This window comes from Rhinopithecus bieti, unplaced genomic scaffold, assembly GCF_001698545.2.
Source record: "Rhinopithecus bieti isolate Rb0 unplaced genomic scaffold, ASM169854v2 scaffold_1012, whole genome shotgun sequence".
Taxonomy (NCBI): Eukaryota; Metazoa; Chordata; class Mammalia; order Primates; family Cercopithecidae; genus Rhinopithecus; species Rhinopithecus bieti.
In genome coordinates this window covers 2104734-2113385 of record NW_016803312.1, presented here as the reverse complement: position 1 = coordinate 2113385, position 8652 = coordinate 2104734, and the positions used below count along the sequence as shown (strand labels likewise).

Genomic DNA, 8652 nt, shown 5'->3' with positions numbered 1-8652 from the left:
TTTTTTTTCATGAATTGTCAAAACATGGTGATAACATAAAAGGGGATGCTGGCAAGAGCCTCCACTTAGCAAAAGCCGACTTGTTTCTGGGATAAAATCTTTCTCTAGAACCCGTGCGTCTCTTGAATTTCCAACCTGCACCCATCCTCTCTTCAGGGGAGAGACTGCTTTTCCTCCCATCATTGTTGATCTAGTAGTTGGTAGATCTAGAAACATCATTTCCAGGAGACCGGTAGGCTCTGAGGACTTACAAACTTTGTAATAAAAAGAAATTGCTCACACCCTATCTTCCAGCTGACAGAAAATTTTACCTTTTTACTGTCATAGGTCCTGTGTTGTTTTCTAAACAACACTGGCAAACATTTTTATCAGTTCAAAAGGCCTCACAATCAATAGAAAGGGAATTGGGCATACAGTTAGCATTGGAGAAAAAGTTGAACGCTGGTGTTAAGGAGTACCTGTGTTGTGTTTGTTTGTTTGTTTGTTTGTTATACAGACAGTTTCACTCTGTCACCCAGGCTGGAGTGTGGTGGTGTGATCACGGCTCATTGCAACCTCCCCCTCCTGGGCTCAAGTGATCCTCCTGCCTCAGCCTCCTAAGTAACTGGGACCACAGGCACACCCCACCACGCCCTGCTAATTTTTGTATTTTTTGTAGAGACAGGATTTTGCCATGTTGCCCAGGCTGGTCTTAACTACCTGTCTTCTTTCAAGCTGACTGGAGACTTGATGATCTGAAGCCAGGTTTGAATGGGATTCTCAGGTACCTCTCTCTAAAGTCTGTGAGGGTTATTCCAATGCAAAACCCCATTTTTTGGTAATGCAATTGGAGCCCATCCCCTTGTGTTCTGAGGTCCTCAGAGGGAATATTGTTTCTTTGCATGCAGACTAGTTCTAGTCCTGATTTGTTTTGACTGCAATACCTACTAATGGACAATGAGGAAATGTTCAGACCTACAACATTTTTTTGTTTGTTTTTTTGAGACAGAGTCCATCTCTGTCACTCAGGCTGTAGTGCAGTGGCACAATCTCGTCTCACTGCAACCTCCCCTCTTGGGTTCAAGCGATTCTTCTGCCTCAGCCTCCTGTGTAACTGGGATTACAGGCACCCGCCACCACGCCCAGCTAATTTTTTTTAGTATTTTTTAGTACAGGCAGGGTTTTGCCATGTTGGCCAGGCTGGTCTTGAACTCCTCACCTCAGGTGATCCACCCGCCTGGCCAAAGTGTTGGGATTACAGGCATGAGCCACCAACTCAGACATACATTTCTCTTCCAATATTTTGTTTCCAACCTTACAGGAGTTGTTGAATTGTATCCGCATCTACACCTACTGCTTTCTGCCTTGGCCACTGACATCTTCTGCATGTCCTAAACTGAACTTGCCTCACTGGCCAATCCTGCCTCTAGGCTCCCTCTCTTAGTAAACAGCAGGCTCCCTCCTCCTCCCCAAAGCCAGAAACAGGGATAGAGATTTCCCTCCCTCCTTTCTCTCATTCCTCACGTTCACCTGATCACGGAGCCTGTCCTCGTAACTACCTCTTGAAAGGTCATGAGAGCAGCCCCTTATCCCAACAGTGCCTGGAGCTGAGTGAGCAACTGCTGTCCCCAGGCACGCTCAGGCCACATCATCTTTCACCAGGATGTCTCTAGTAGCCTTGTGAATGGGTGCTGATCTTATCTCTCTCAGATGCCTTCTCCACTCCAGCTGGAGCAATTCTCCTAAATCCCAGGTCTGATCCCGTAACTTCTGTTTTAAATCCGTTCAGGGCTTCCCTGGCTTTAGGGACAAAATGCCCATATTCTGTCTGATGGCTATAAGGTCCTGAGTACCAGGCCCCCCTGGCCATCCAGTCTTATCTTTTGCCACCCGGCCCACCCAAAACCATGTCAGCCCCTACCCTCCAGCTACAGAACCCTCTTCCAGGGCTCTGTATGTTCCAGGTCACGCATCCACCCGTCACCCAGCAGCCCGGGCTGGAGAAAGAGCTCAGATCACATCACTGCTCTGCTTAACAACTGCGGGTGGCTTCTCACTGCTCCTGCCACATCCTCTTTGTCTTCATCACATATTATTCACATTTCCTGCTTCCCCTGTCTGGAAGGCCAGGCCCTGCTCCCTACCCCACTCGTTGGGTAGCTGGCTCCTGGTCGTCTTTCAGGTTCTAGCAAAAACGCTGCCTCTTAGATAACCTTCGGTGATCAGCACCTGGGGAGTGGATTTCCCCCAGGTGCTTAAGGTATCACCTTCCTCTTTATTTTTTTCTTAACACTTAGCCACCATCAGGATTCACTGCCCTGTGTGATGGGCACAGACTGAGGTCATTCTGCCTGGGCTTGAATCTTGCCTGGGCCACCTACTAGCTGTGCAAGCTTAGGCGAGTTTCTTGACCTCTCTGTGCCTCAGTTGAGAACATTCATCTATGAAATGGGGACAATAATATTGCCTACCTTGTAGGGCTGTTATGAGGATTAAATGAGTTCATATATGTAAAGCACTTAGAACAGGGTCTGGCTGAGTAAGAATAATCCTTGTGGGGCTTTTTTTCTTTTCACTTTTATTTAAGTTCAGGGGTACACGTGCAGGTTTGTTGCATAGGTAAACTAGTGTCATGGAGGTTTGTTGTACAAATTATTTTGTCATTGAGGTATTACCCATTAGTTATTTTTCCAGATCCTCTCTCTCTCTCCTCTTACCCTCCACCCTGTGATAAGCCTGATTGTGTGTTGTTCCCCTCTATGTGTCCATGTGTTCTCATCGTTTAGCTCCCATTTATAGATGAGAACATGCATAATTTGGTTTCCTCCTGTGTTAGTCTGCTAAGGATAATGGCCTCCAGCTCCATCCATGTCCCTGCACAGGACATGATCTCATTCTTTTTTATGGCTGCATAGTATTCTATGGCGTGTATGTGCCATGTTTTCACTGTATCCCCACAACCAGAACTAGTACCTGGCACAAGATCTCTTTACCCCTCCCAAAACCTTTTGTATTTGGGGGCCTGGACTGGAAATAAATAAGAATTGAGGGAAGAAAAGCTGTATTCGAAGAATTTGAAGTACTAACAGAAATATGTCATGGTGACTAAAACACCAAAAGCAATTGCAACAGAAGTCAAAATTGAGAAATGGGATCTAATTAAACTAAAGAACTTCTGCACAGCAAAAGAAACTATCATCAGACTGAACAGGCAACCTACAGAATGGGAGAACATTTTTGCAATCTACCCATCTGACAAAGGTCCAATATCCAAAATCTACAAGGAACTTAAACAAATTTACAAGAAAAAAACAAGTCCATTGGAAAGTGGGCAAAGGATATGAACAGACACTTCTCAAAAGAAGACATTTATGCAGCCAAGAAACATATGAAAAAAAAAGCTCATCATCACTGGTCATTAGAGAAATGCAAATCAAAACCACAATGAGATATCATCTCACACCAGTTAGAATGGCGATCATTAAAAAGTCAGGAAACAACAGGTGCTGGCGAGGCTGTGGAGAAATAGAAATGCTTTTACACTGTTGGTGGGACTGTAAACTAGTTCAACCATTATGGAAGACAGTGTGGCGATTCGTCAAGGATCTAGAACCAGAAATCTCATTTGACCCAGCAATCCCATTACTGGGTATATACCCAAAGGATTATAAATCATTTTACTATAAAGATGCATACACATATATGTTTATTGCAGCACTATTTACAATAGCAAAGACTTGGAACCAACCCAAATGCCCATTGATGATAGACTGGATAAAGAAAATGTGGTACATATACACCATGGAATACTATGCAGCCATAAAAAAGAATGAGTTCATGTCCTTTGCAGGGACATGGATGAAGCTGGAAGCCATCACTCTCAGGAAACTAATGCAGGAACAGAAAACCAAACACCGCATGTTCTCACTCACAAGTGGGAGTTGAACAATGAGAACACATGGACACAGGGAGGAGAACATCACACACTGTGGCCTGTCAGGGGCTGGTGGTCAAGGAGATAGAGAGCATTAGGACAAATACCTAATGCATACGGGGCTTAAAACCTAGATGGTGGGTTAATAGGTGCAGCAAACCACCATAGCACATGTATACCTATGTAACGAACCTGCACGTTCTGCACATATGTCCCAGAACTTGAAGTTAAAAAAAAAAAAAAAAAAAGAAATAGGTCATGGTAAAACTTGATGAATAAAATAAAACTGAAACTTAAGTTACCTGGAAATGAAAACATAAAAGAAATAGATTCCCTGTTTCACCAGTGGTTATCTTTGGAATTGACATAAAAAGCTTTGCCAGTCACAACTCCATAATGGTCTGTTCACTGAAGAGTAGCCGATTCTACTACTGAAAATTCAGGCAGCTACTTGCAAAGGTTTAACTCCGTTTATGCCTGAGGTTGCAAATTTTTGAATTTGCGTGAAATTCATGTATATTACCTAGAAAAATTCAAGGAACAAGAATTTGAAGAGAGAAAATGTTATTATGTCCCATTGTTGAGTTACATGGCATTCCAAAAACGGAACACTAGGCATAAATGGCCATGAATCAAAGAATCTTTTGCAAAGTGTTGGGTCGCTGACCAGCCCTAACATGTAGTCGTGACTAAAGAATTTAGAGTGCTTCCATTTTCAGCTTGAGTTTAATACTTTTCGAAGAGTCTTTCTGAAAAGAGAAACATGGCAGGCTGGTTCACAGGCCTTTGCCTTGTGTTTTGCTGTCCTTGCTGGGGAAGAGGGAAGCAGTAGAAATACTTTTCCTTTTGTTCTTTCCGTGGGTCAGCAGGGTTTGGAGAGATGAAAACGTGGGGTAACTCTTGCTTTTTTTTCACAGACTAAAGGGGCTTTTTTTAGGAAAAAACTGAATTTTCTCTTTTTTTTTTTTTTGTTTTTTTCCCGGGGGGGGGTCTTCCTTTGTGCCCCAGGTGGGGGGGCAGAGGCGTGTGTGTGGCTNTCTCTTTTTTTTTTTTTGAGACGGAGTCTCGCTCTGTCGCCCAGGCTGGAGCGCAGTGGCCGGATCTCAGCTCACTGCAAGCTCCGCCTCCCAGGTTTACGCCATTCTCCTGCCTCAGCCTCCCAAGTAGCTGGGACTACAGGCGCCCACCACCTCGCCCCGCTAGTTTTTTGTATTTTTTTTTAGTAGAGACGGGGTTTCACCATGTTAGCTGGGATGGTCTCGATCTACTGACCTCGTGATCCGCCCGTCTCGGCCTCCCAAAGTGCTGGGATTACAGGCTTGAGCCACCGCACCCGGCCGAGAACTGAACTCTTAAAGAGAGGAGATGTGCTCTGAGGTTTGGAAATGAGGGAGGTAGGAAGGAATGGAAAAGGGCGATAGCACTCCCAAAAGAAGGAAGAGAGAACATCTGTACATGATGGGAAGATAACACGAGACCGTATGCCTGCTGAGTGCCTCAAGAAGGGGCAGACCACCTGATGGGGCAGTGCATGGCCTGTGAGTTGCGGGCTAGATTCTAAGATATGTGCCTTACAATTTAAACACATAGGTGCAGTGGCTCATACCTGTAATCCCAGCACTTTGGGAAGCCAAGGTGGGTGGATCACCTGAGGCCAGGAGTTCAAGACCAGCCTGGTTAACATGGTGAAACCCTGTCTCTACTAAAAATACAAAAAATTAGCCAGGTGTGGTGGCAGGTGTCTGTGATCCCAGCTATTCGGGAGGTTGAGGCAGGAGAATTGCTTGAACCCAGGAGGCAGAGGCTGCAGTGAGCCGAGATCTGCCATTGCACTCCAGCCTGGGCGACAGAGACTCTAACTCGAAACAAACAAACAAAGAAACAAAAGCTAAAAATGTGTCTTAGGCACATCAAAGGATCCTGGAGTTCAGTCAAGAAGGTTGGAGTCTGGCTTCGAAATGGACCGGCAGTCCTTTTGCCCCAAGCATCTTAGTGACAGCTCTATTAGACTGATGACAAGAGGCTGGGCACAGTGGCTCATGCCTGTAATCCCAGCACTTTGGGAGGCCGAGGTGGACGGATCACCTGAGGTCAGGAGTTTGAGACCAGCCTGGTCAACATAGTGAAAAACTGTCTCTACTAAAAATATAAAAGTCAGCCGGGTGTGGTGGGGTGTGCCTGTAGTCCCAGCTGCTCGGGAGGCTGAGACAGAAGAATTGCTTGAACCCGGGAGGTGGAGGTTGTGGTGAGCCGAGACTGCCGCTGTACTCCAATCTGGGTGACAGAGCGACAGAGCGAGACTCCATCTCAAAACAAAACAAAACAAGAAATTGATGACAAGAGACCACTTCCCTGTTTGGAGGTCCAAGGTGACCTGAGAGAGAGGGAAGAGGATGCAAATTCTTGTCATTCCAATGAGTGAGGATGTAGTCAAATTTAATTGGGTTTAGAGAAATAAATTAATGTGATTTTTTTGTGTGTATGCTCAAAGTGAGGGAGCAAAAATTCCACCTTCTCCACTAATAACAAGTGCCAGGTTCTTAGCTCTAGGATTGGAAGTCACACCTTCTCTGACCAGGATACGTGGGACAATTAAGAGATGATGGTTCAGCTCTGATCTTTGCTAGGGCCTCACTGTTGGTGGAAAAAGATCTCTCCCACTCAAGCCTTTGTGTACCTGCTGAGCTGAGGACTGGAGACAAGGTAAGGGAGGACCTGAGGCTGGGTTGTGTAATCGTGTCCTTGCAGCTAATCCCATTGGGCAGTCTCAGACTCCTTTTCCAGGGCAACCTTGAATGAGCCTCTTATTGAAGCTGTTTCTCACCTTTAAAATGAGCCTGGGAGCTGGGCACCGTGGCTCACACCTGTAATCCCCGCTCTTTGGAGGCCCGAGGTGGGAGGATCACTTGAGGTTAGGAATTTGAGACCAGCCTGGGCTACCTAGCGAGACCCCTGTCTCTACAAAAAAATTTTAAAAATTAGCTGGGTTTGGTGGCATGCACCTCTAGTCTCAGCTATTTGGGAGGATGTGGTGGGAGGATCACTTGAGCCCAGAAGTTTGTGATTGCACCTCTGCACTCCAGCCTGGGTGACACAGCAAGACCCTGTCTATAACATAAAATAGAATGAGCCTAATGATATCTATTTCCAGCCTTATGAAGACTATGGGTTCAACACATACTGTTTCCAAAACCACACAACTGATAATAATGAACAGCTAACATTGTGTTGAGTATGTACTCTGTATTAGGCAGTGCTAGAGCTCTCCAAACTTTAGTCAATTTAATCATCATGGGATTCCTGTGAGGTAGAAACTGTTCTATCCCTTTTCTACAGACAAGGCACTTGGGATTTAAAAAGGTGAAGTGGGCCAGGTGTGGTGGCTCACACCTGTAATTCCAGCACTTTTTCTGGCAGGCTGAGGCGGGAGGGTCGCTTCAGTGCAGCAGTTTAAGGCTGCCGTGAGCTATGATCACACCACTGCATTCCAGCCTGGGTGACAGACCTGTCTCTACAACAAAAAAGTAGATGAAGCCACGTGCCTGAGAGGACTCTGCTGATCAGATTTGAACCCAGAGTCGTCCTTTGGAGGCTTGAGCTCTTATTGTCCACACTTGCCTGCCACAGGCTGTACACATGAAATACCCTGGCGGTCGCAGGCAGCATGGCCACAGAATTACTTTGTATTCACTATTCACTGTGGATGGAGTTCCCAGCTACAGCGGAAGACACCTGGGAATTGATAGTCTTCTGTGTCGTTCCATCAGTTCCTAACCTGTACCATATGGACATAGGTTTACATTCCATTGTCTGTGTTTCCAGTGAATAACACTGGCAACTTTTCCTTTCATTTGTCAACCGGGTTTTAAAAATGGAGAGAGACCTGTCTGGGGCAGGTTAAAGTGCCTGGCTGGTTTCAAGTGAACCCTATTATATTTTTATACCCAATCCTCTTTGCTTCCTATTCCCAGGTCAATTAGAGGCCAATTCTGAACCACTTCAATCAAAAGGGAATAATTCTCTCTCCTCTCATGCATGGCCTGTGATCAAGTACTTAAAACCAGCGTCCCTGGGGTGTAGGAAGAAATTATCCAATGGCTGTGTTTTATTTTGTTTTGTTTTGTTTTTTTTTGCACAAACAGCTAAGTTTTATAGTTTTGTGGGGTTCTCATTACATTAGATAGTTGTTTATTATTTTTCCTGGCTGGGAATCATGATTTAGACTGCAACTCATGGCAACCAAAACCCAGAGCAAGGCTTTCTGAAACGCAGACAAGAGTCAATCAAAACATCACAAGCTAATTAATGTACCTTGGAGCCCCTGGGAGTACCTGCATTCCAGTGAGTACCACGGTGTAATATAGGTTAACATTCTAAGTACACTCGAGTACCTTTGGCTAGCTCTGTCCCAAGCCGTTTCTGTTTATTTACTCAGAAATATGTACTAATAAGAATAGGGCCGGGAGTGGTGGTTCACACTTGTAATCCCAGGACTTTGGGAGGTCGAGGTGGGTGGATCAATTGAGGTCAGGAGTTTGAGACCAGCCTGGCCAACATAGTGAAACCCCATCTCTACTAAAAATACAAAAATTAGCCAGGTGTGGTGGCAGGTGCCTGCAATCCCTGTTACTAAGGAGGCGAGGCAGGAGAATCACTTGAGCACGGGAGGTTACAGTCAGCTGAGATCATGCCACTGCACCCCAGCCTAAGCGACACAGTGAGACCCTGTCTCAAAAAAA

At 45.5% G+C, this 8652-nt stretch overlaps 1 protein-coding gene across 8 annotated transcripts in view; it reads right to left on the bottom strand.

Annotated features, from left to right (window-relative positions):
- The window catches only part of FRMD4A (FERM domain containing 4A), a 367189-nt gene that overhangs the window by 254169 nt on the left and 104368 nt on the right, over positions 1–8652 (bottom strand). The gene's annotated exons all lie outside the window — the stretch shown is intronic.